The sequence below is a fragment of the Eptesicus fuscus genome, chromosome 15, assembly GCF_027574615.1.
Source record: "Eptesicus fuscus isolate TK198812 chromosome 15, DD_ASM_mEF_20220401, whole genome shotgun sequence".
Classification (NCBI taxonomy): domain Eukaryota; kingdom Metazoa; phylum Chordata; class Mammalia; order Chiroptera; family Vespertilionidae; genus Eptesicus; species Eptesicus fuscus.
In genome coordinates, this window is record NC_072487.1 from 23,103,339 (window position 1) to 23,112,310 (window position 8,972).

The 8,972-nt window shown below is 45.6% G+C and overlaps 1 pseudogene; it reads right to left on the minus strand.

The window, feature by feature from the left end:
• Positions 1 to 5,918: 5,918 nt before the first annotated feature.
• On the minus strand, positions 5,919 to 6,048 carry LOC114232796 (U2 spliceosomal RNA; annotated as a pseudogene).
• Between the last annotated feature and the right edge of the window lie 2,924 nt (positions 6,049 to 8,972).

An 8,972-nucleotide genomic window follows, 5' to 3' on the forward strand; every position in this document is an offset into this window, starting at 1 on the left:
AGAGGCAGAGATTCCTCAAGGCATGAGTGCTCCAGATAAACTGATTTTGACACCAAAATTGCTCTTTGCTCTGCAGCGAACATCCTTTGAGGCTTGCTGTCCCCTTTGTCCTCCCAAGTGGCCCTGGAAGGGGCGGGGGCGCAGTGGGCAGAACATGCATTTGGTTTTGGCAGCTGCATCCCCAAACTGTGGTTCCCCTGACCGTACACGGAGCATCCTCTGTCTCCAAGTCCATGTGCGCCTGTGGGAGTGAGCATGAGAGGGCGTGGGTGCGGTTGGGGGTGTCTGTTTGTGTGAAGGTGAAAAGGAATCTTTGCAGGAGTAAAGAAAGGGATCAGTGAGCCTGCCAAGCCTAGGGAGTGGGGGAAGGGAAGACTGCAGATGGTGGAGGACTCCCTTCTAAATCAGCAAATGCAGACTGCGGTGGGAGGCTGACCTTTTACTGTAACTGATGTCAGCTGCAAGTTGTAACCTCTTGCCATTAATTATAACCCAGCATACCTCTGGCGGGCTCTCCTGTTGGCCTTGGTCTTCCTCTTCCTCCCTCCCCACCACTTCCCTCCTCATTTCCCACCCCGCTGAAAGGCTCAGGTTGCGAGCTCAGCTAGGAGATGAAATGCTTTTTAAAATAATGGGCCTTATAAAGCCAGAGTTCATTCTGTGCATTTACATTTATTGCAAAGGGATTTTCTTCTGGTAGAGCCTGAGATGGTCTGAGGAGGGCCATTTCTTTTTTTTCATTTTAGTGAAGCAAAACCTTAGACAAACAGGATCCAGAACACACCCAAAAAAGTAAAATACTCATCAACTGAGACTGCAGTGTAATAAAGCATCCCTCATGCTGCTTTTGGAAAACATTTGCAAGCATATTGTTGCATGATAGGGAACCCAGAAAAATAATTTAAAAGTAGACTTGAAATATATATATGTCATCCAGAGCATTCTGTGCCTGGGAGAAGAAAGACACTTGGCTAAAAGGTCTGAAAAGAATGAAAAAATTCTGGGCCCTTCTTTCTGTTCCATTTCTTGTGAGAGTTTATTAGGAAATTGGTATTCCCTTTGTGTGAGCATCTTTGGTGTTTAACTCAATGGAAAGAATGAAAAGCTACAGACAGTTTATACAAACAGTGCCGGCTTCCAAGGCTTGAGACACACACCGTCACTCAGGGCCCTGTGCTGAGAAGAGCCTCGCACTTGGTTCTGCGTTCTGCTGTCCCTGTCCTCAAGCTTGATTTTAAACAGAGGGCTTCACATTTTCATTTTGCACATGATAAAGCCATTCCTATACAGGGCCTTCATCAGTAAAGAATATAAATGGTAGGTGGAGCCAGTACAAAACTTGGAAGAGGTTGATGTCTCCTGGGCCAATATTATTTCTGGAATAATAACCTTGAATAAAACAAACATATATTGAGGCATGTCTTCCCCCACAAACCTGAAGTTGCACATTATCTCAGTGGTTTTTGTAATCTGAATAATTAACTTAGCCTGCAGTGCACCCGATTGTCCATAGTTTGCCTTTTGCTTTGGGTACTTGGTCCAAAGCCTTTTAATAGTTTTCTATTTAACTTTATCAGTTCCTTCATTATACAGACATCTATCTTACCTAATAATAGACAAACATGTAAATTGACTGTACCTCTGCTACGCCCACAGCCAATCAGAGTGAGTATGCAAATTAACCCAACAAGATGGTGGGTTAATTTGCATATGCAGGCGTGGAGGGGCCCGGAGGGGCGGGACACCTGCTATGAGGGGGAGGGGGGTGGTGGAGGGAGCTACAGGAGTGGTGCTTCGGACAGAAGTGAGGACGTGCTGCCTCCCGGGCGGACCGGGAGTGGGGACTTGCTGGCTCCTGGGCAGCTGGGAGTGAAGCCAGGGGAAGGAAGGCCTATTCTTGCACGAATATCGTGCAACAAGCCTCTAGTATCCTACCTAATAATAGACAAATATGCAAATTGACCATACCTCAGACACACCACAAGCCACACCCATAAGCCACACCCACCATCCAATCAGAGCGAGCATGCAAATTAACCCAAACCAAGATGGCTACAGCCACAGAGAGCAAGGTTTCCTAGGTAACAGAGGAAGCCAAGCTTTCCGCCTGCCCTTGCCAGGCCTAATCCTCCACTCAAGCTACAAAGTTTCAATTATAGAAGGTAAACAAATTCAAACAAATGGCGGCAGAATGGAGCTTGAGAGATCAGGCCAGGGTTGCTGCCGGCAACAGGGGAAGCAAAGCTTTCCGCACACCATGGCCAGGCCCACCCGCTTAAGGCAACAAAGTTTCAATTATAACCCCAACAGAAATGGCTACTGGCCTCGGAGGGAGCCCCAGGCTTGGCTCCGCTCCAGTCTACAAAGTTTCAATTGTAGAAGGAAAATAAATTCCAGATACCAGGGCCTCCGCTTGGGTTGCCAGGGGTGTGGCCGGCCTGCAAACCACCACAGGCCCCTCGCTCTGGCCGCCCCATGCCCCAAGGGAACCCCCACTTGATCTGGGACACCCTTCAGGGCAAACCAGCTGGCCCCCACCCCTGTACCAGGCCTCTATCCTATCTAATAAAAGAGTAATCTGCAGATTGATTATTACTGCAACACACAATATAGCTGCCCCCATGTGGTCAAAGATCCTGCCCCCATGTGGACACAAGATAGCCACCACAAGATGGCCAGCAGGAGAGGGCAGTTGGGAGGCACCCAGCCTGCAAGGGAGGGCAGTTGAGAAGGACCAGGCCTGCAAGGGAGGGCAGTTGGAGGTGATCAACCCTGCAGGAGAGGGCAGTTAGGGGTGACCAGGCCGGCAGAGGAGGGAAGTTGGGGGCAAACAGGCTGACAGCAGAGTGGTTAGGGGGTGATCAGGCTGGCAGGCAGAAGCAGTTAGGGGCAATCAGGAAGGCAGGTAGGCAAGCAGTTGGGAGCCAGCAGTCCTGGATTGTGAGAGGGATGTCCGACTGCCCGTTTAGGTCCGATCCGGATCGGGCCTAAACGGGCAGTTGGACATCCCTTGAGGGGTCCCATATTGGAGAGGGTACAGGCTGGGCTGAGGGACAACCCCCCTCCGTGCACGAATTTCGTGCACCGGGCCTCTAGTATATATATAAAAGGCTAATATGCAAAGTGTCCCCTCGGGAGTTCAACCAGGAGACTGGGAGTTTGATTGCTCGCTATGACATGCACTGACCACCAGGGGGTGGCACGGAACAAAGGAAAACCCTGGCTGGCAGCCAGCAGCTGGCAGCCGGGGAAGGAAGGCCCCAAAGCCCCAGCTGGCAGCCAGCAGCCAGGGAAGGAAGATCCGGCTGGCAGCCGGAAGGCCCCGATTGGCCCTGATCGCCGGACAGGCCTAGGGACCCTACCCATGCACGAATTTCATGCACCGGGCCTCTAGTTTAATATAATCAGGATGTTATTTTAAAATTCCATGGAAATAGTGAAGACTAAAACATAGCTACATTTTCAGGGATGGTTCTCCTTTTGGAGAATGAAACATTACAAAACAACAAAAACATGTATAACGACACCTTGAAAGGAAACTGCATTAAGTGAGCTACAGCAAAGTGTTTTAGGAGAGCTAAGGACGGAAAAATATTTTTGACTGTGAGAATGAGGGAAGGTAAGGAGATCCATCTATCTGTCTAATTTCCACATATAGAGGAAAAACCCAAAGACTCTTCTGGGGGGAAGGAATGACATGGAGATGGGAGAGCAATTGGTGTGTTCAAGCAGCAACAGAGCAAAGTGACTGGTGTTTGAGAGTCAGACAGGAGGGAGATGATGTGGGAGAGAAGGCTGAAGCTAGTTGTGATGTGGGCAGTTTGTTTAGTGGCAAAGGGGCTAACGGAACAGAAGGATTGCTCATAGAGGTTAGGTAGCTTTGTACAGAGAAAAAAATGTATCATAGAAACTATAACTCTACCTTACTGAGTAACTGAGATTATGAGCCAAGAAAGAGCAAACAGAGCAAGTGGAAGTCCTAACACAGAGCTATGGTGCATTCGCTAATAATAGTGATCATTCTTCAGTGAGGTCTTACGAGGAGGAGGAGGAAGAGGTGGAGTCTCAAGGTTGCTTCATGGTCTTAACATTGATGTTCTATTTAGGACTTTCCCACTGGTGAACAAAACTTGAGAAATGTTCTTAAACATCTCCACCATTGGTCAGATGTTTTTCTGTGTCATGGAAATAATTTTCCACTTTTCGTTTGAGTGGTCATGATAGGGATATGTAAAAACAAAAAAAGTCAAAGAACATGCTTATAGTTGGGAAAACAGCCATGTGAAGACTGCATATGCAATGCTCTGATTGTGTATGGTAATTGGAAATGTCAAAATCGTAAGGGGTGGTACATAGATGATCAAATTTTGGGAAGTAGGGGGATAGATGAGGAGCTTTGAATAAGAAGGGAGCTGTAGGTGGTAGGATACCCAGTGGAGAGTGGGGTGGGAATGAAAAACATCAGAAAGGTATCTACACCTGTCAGCAAAAGGGTATCTAGGGAGACTGATGTCTGCAAGCATGTTCCCTCTTGTGGAGACATGGCTGGAGAGATGGATGGGTTTATGCTGATAGGAAACATACAAAAAATTTGACAATGACATTATATTTGGAGGCTGAGACTATGGATGGTTTTTATTTTATTTTTGAGAATTGTAGAAAAAGAATGCATTACTGTTGTGCCTAGATTATCCCATTTTTTTTCATGGATGTCTATAACATTAAATCCATCCTCAAGATGAATTATTATTTCAGAAATTATTTTATAATGATGCTGTGGCTCCACCTGAGTCTTCAGCGCCATGTGGTACAGTGGGTGGGGATCCTGTTAATCAGGAAGACCATAGGTACAATGCTGATTGAGTCCTCTGACTAGTGTAGGAATGTGCCTCAAATTGGTTTTGCGGGGGAGGGGACTTTATTCTACTTTTAGTTTTATAAAAGTAATTCACAGGGTACTCTTGGACAATGGGATTTCAAGTTGTAAAAAGCGCCTTTCAAATTTTGGATACAGAACTTATTGTTGCTCCAGGAGTACTTGGAAAAGAATTTGAGAAGTTCTGTTTTTCTTATGAAACATATTCAGGGAGATGAATTACTTTTCCATGCCATGAACTCAAGTAAAAAGTGAGATGCAATATCAGCAACGACGGGACTCCTCATTTGGGGATGTCCCACTCCACAAACTCGGATAATTTCCTGTGTTGTGTCTTGAGCCAAAAATCTATTGAAAGGTTATGATTTCGAGAATGCAATATCTTCTGTGTGAATGACAGCTATTGACAATATATTCAGCACACTCATATATTGACTTGAATTTCATACAGGCTCATGTACGAAGATCTTGATACTTTTAATTATATTACTTTAATACTTTAATTATGTTACTTTAATACATCGTTTCTAGTTCCTAACTTGGGCTTTCTAACTATGTTGATAAACATGTATACATAGGACTGAATTGTGGCATTGTGGATAGTTAAACTTTAAAAAACTTCTTTGTAACTTATTTTGACATGTAATCATGTATTATTTATATTCTGCCCTGTTTGCTTTATCATTTTCTCTATACATTTATATATATTTATGTATTTTCTGAATTATTTAAGTTGGGGACATTGTGCCTTCTTACCTCTAAATAATATAGTTTGTAACTTAGGAGCAAGGACAGTCTCTTATATAACCACAGTATCATGATAAAAATCAGAACATTTAATATTGATACAGTGCTATTTTTAACTCATAGTCCAAATTCTTGTGTTGTTAATTGTCTCAATAATATTCTTTATGACAGTTTTTTTTTCCTTGTCTAGGATCCAACCCAGAGTCATTCTCTATATATCTCTGTTGTCTACTTCAGCTTGGAATGATTATTAAGCCTTTTTTGGTCTCTCTTGACATTGTCACTTTTTCATTTCATTTATTTATTTATTTATTTTTGCCTCCCCCTCCCCAACCCTGAGGGTACTCAGATAGAGGAATAATTAGCTATTAACCTGATAAGAACTGCTAGTTCACCTGATCTCAGCCAAAAGGCTGAGAAAGAATGGACATTGTCACTTTGTAAGAGTTCAGGCCAGTTGTTTTATAGAATGATTTTCAATTTGAGTGTCTGATCTTTCCTTATGATTAGATTCAGGTTATGCTTTTTATAAGAAACTAGAGGCCTGGTGCACAAATTCATGCATGGAGTTGGAGTGGGGCAATCAGGGATGGGGTCGGCGGGGGGGAGGGGCCGTGGGCGGTTGGCTGGCCGGCCCCACCCCTGGTTGAACTCCTGGTCGAACTCCCGGTCAAGGGGACAATTTGCATATTAGCCTTTTATTATATAGGATACCACAAGTGATGTTTTTTCCTCATTGTGTCCTATCAGTTGGCAGGTCATGTCAGTTTGTCTTAGTAGTGATGGTAGCTTGCATCATTGGTGAAGGTGGTGTTTCTCCACGTTAGAGTTTTTCACTCTAGAGTTACCATGTTACTCTTTTTATTTAATACTAGAAGCCTAGTGCACGACAATCGTGAACTGTCAGGGCCAGCCTGACGGTTGAACCAGGCTGAGGTAGGGAGGTGGAAATTAAGAAAAGAAAGAAAGACAGGAAAGCGGGATCGGGAGGACTACGAGTCATTGAGAGACTGCAGTGAGTTTATTAACTGTGTAATGCCTTTTATACACAAAATACTGAATAGGAGGTCTGTCAAGAGGAATGTATTCTTTGTTCCTCTTAATCTCTAAGGGAGAGACAGAGCAGAAGGACAAATTCTCAGTACAGCAAATCAGGCAGATTCTCAGTACAGCAAATCTCAGTAAATAGTTACAGACTTCTTGGTAAGCCATGAAAGGTTGCTCTCATTCTACAAAGGTTGCTCTCATTCTACTGATAACCGCCATCCAAACAAGCCTGGGAAAACTGTGTGGGTAGGGGACCGAGCCTTGCTAGTCCCTTTGAGTGCAAGGACCGTGTCAGCTTACACCCGGTCTCCAACAGTGCACTGGGTGGGGGGGTCCCTTAGCCTGGCCTACACCCTCTAAGCCTGCAGGTGGACATCCCCCAAGGGGTCCTTAGCGTTGCCGCAGAGGCAGGAGAGGCTCCCACCACCACCGCTGCACTCCCCCCAACGCCGGCTTGCTCACCCCCAAATGCCCCCCCACTGGCCTGCTCACCCCCAACTGCTGCCCTGCTGGTCTGCTTACCCCCAATGGCCCCTGCCATCCCATCCTGGCCTGATCACCCCCAGGCAACCCAGCCCCTCCTTTTTTTCTTTTTCTTTTTTTCCCCAGCATCTCCTTGAGCAGAGGCCAGGACAGCTAGAAGCAAGTATCTAGGATTTATCTTCTATAATTGAAACTTTGTAGCCTTGAGTGGAGGCCAGGGCCGGCCAGAAAGCTTGGCTTCCTCCATTGCTGGGGGCAACCCAAGCCTCCTGCTCTCTCCAGCTCTGTTTTTGTTGGGATTTATTTATCTTCTATAATTGAAACTTTGTAGCCTTGAGTGAGGCCAGGGCTGGCCAGGAAGCTTGGCTTCTTCCGTCGCCGGGGCAACCCAAGCCTCCTGCTTGCTCCAGCTCTGTGGCTGGCTGCCATCTTGGTTGGGTTAATTTGCATACTTGCTCCTGATTGGCTGGTGGGCGTGGCTTGGTGTAGTGGAGTGATGGTTAATTTGCATGTTTCTCTTTTATTAGTGTAGATGAATTTGCAGAGAGATTCTTTGAGATCATGTAAATATCTTGTTCCTCATCAAAACTTCACTCATCCATTGATTTCCTAACCCTATCATTCTGCAATACTTTTTTGAATGACATTATACTATAAGGAAGAGGGTTTTCCTTCTCCTTCATGCATTTATTTACTCATTCATTTATTTCTGCAAATATGATTTTTGATATTTAAAGTGACAATGTCATGTGGTTCAACCTGATACTTCTGTGCCATGCTTTTAGGATTGCAGGCAATACTATGCATGTATCTTCTCATCCAATTATATTTGCAGTAATTAAATATATATATTCCTCATTGATAAGTTTAAAATTATTGTAATTTTACCTTTTCTCTTACCTGGTGACTATATCTAGTCTCAGTCAGGAATTTTGCTTATCCTATCTAATAAAAGTAATATGCAAATTGACTGTCACTCCAACACACAAGATGTCTGCCCCCATGTGGTCAAAGATGGCTGCCCCCATGTGGACACAAGATGGCCACCACAAAATGGCCAGCAGGGGAGGGCAGTTGGGAGGGACCAGGCCTGCAAGGGAGGGCAGTTGGGGGCAATCAAGCCTGTAGGGGAGGGCAGCTGGGGGGGACCAGGCCAGCAGAGGAGGGAAGTTGGGGGCAACTGGGCCTGCAGGGAAGGGCAGTTGGAGGAGACCCAGGCCTGCAGGGGAGGGCAGTTAGGGGTGACCAGGCCTGTAGGGGAGGGCAGATAGGGGCAAACAGGCTGGCAGGGGAGCAGTTAGGCATCAATCAGGCTGTCAGGGGAGTGGTTAGGGGGTGATCAGGCTGGCAGGCAGAAGCAGTTAGGGGCAATCAGGAAGGCAGGCAGGCGAGCAGTTGGGAGCCAGCAGTCCTGGATTGTGAGAGGGATGTCCGACTTCCTGTTTAGGCTGGTAGGATCGTGCCTAAACGGGCAGTTGGACATCCCTCGAGGGGTCCCAGATTGGAGACAGTGCAGGCTGGGCTGAGGGACACACCCCCCGTGCATGAATTTTGTGCACCGGGCCTCTAGTCAATATAGAATTCTCTACTCACTTTGCTTACCCACAATAATATATTTAATTAAATCTCTGATGAAACAGCTTCAAGACAGACCCTCTGTGTAATCCAGTCTGTGTTGAAGACAATGTGAGTTGTGTATGTATAAGTATGAATGTCTTTACTGCTTATTCAAATATTTTGTTTTCATGAAACCTCTATTTTTAAAACTTTAAGTCAATAACCAAGATTTGAGGTTGGTTACAAATAATTTGAACTAATC